A 605-nucleotide genomic window follows, 5' to 3' on the forward strand; every position below is an offset into this window, starting at 1 on the left:
TCTACTCATATCTTATTAAACATAATAGTTAATTCTTTCTAAAGCTCCTTTAAGGGGCCGTCAAGTTAGCTCAGTGGAATAAAGCACCTGCTTAAGCAAGCTTAGGCAAGTGCAAGGACGGTGCTCTGATTCCCAGAACCACATGCAGGGGGCTGAGCCTGGACACAGTCTGGGCATGGTGGTATACACCTGTAATTCCAGTGCTAGGGTGGCTGAAAACAGGAAGATAACCATGAGTCAACTTCATAGTGAGACAATGTAACAACCAAATACATTAAAATAATAATAATAATAATAGTAATAATAAAAGCTCCTTTAAGCTTAGTAGTATATAATTTTAATTTACCACAGTGCACTTATAATACAAGAAATTAAACAATGTACTTTTTTAATATTTTAGGACAAGATGTAGAGGGTGTACTGGGACTAACTGCGTAGACGGGACTTGTAGTGATTCTCCTGTTTTATAACCTCCCAAGTGCTGGGATTACAGGTGCGCACCACCCCACACAGTCACCATCTCAGTGTGCCCTGGGGGGTAGGACTTGCAAGGCAGTCCTTGGGATCAAGCTCCCAGCCCCTGAGCCTAAGCAGACACTTTAATC

Source organism: Octodon degus, unplaced genomic scaffold (assembly GCF_000260255.1).
Source record: "Octodon degus isolate 3935 unplaced genomic scaffold, OctDeg1.0 scaffold00301, whole genome shotgun sequence".
Taxonomy (NCBI): Eukaryota; Metazoa; Chordata; class Mammalia; order Rodentia; family Octodontidae; genus Octodon; species Octodon degus.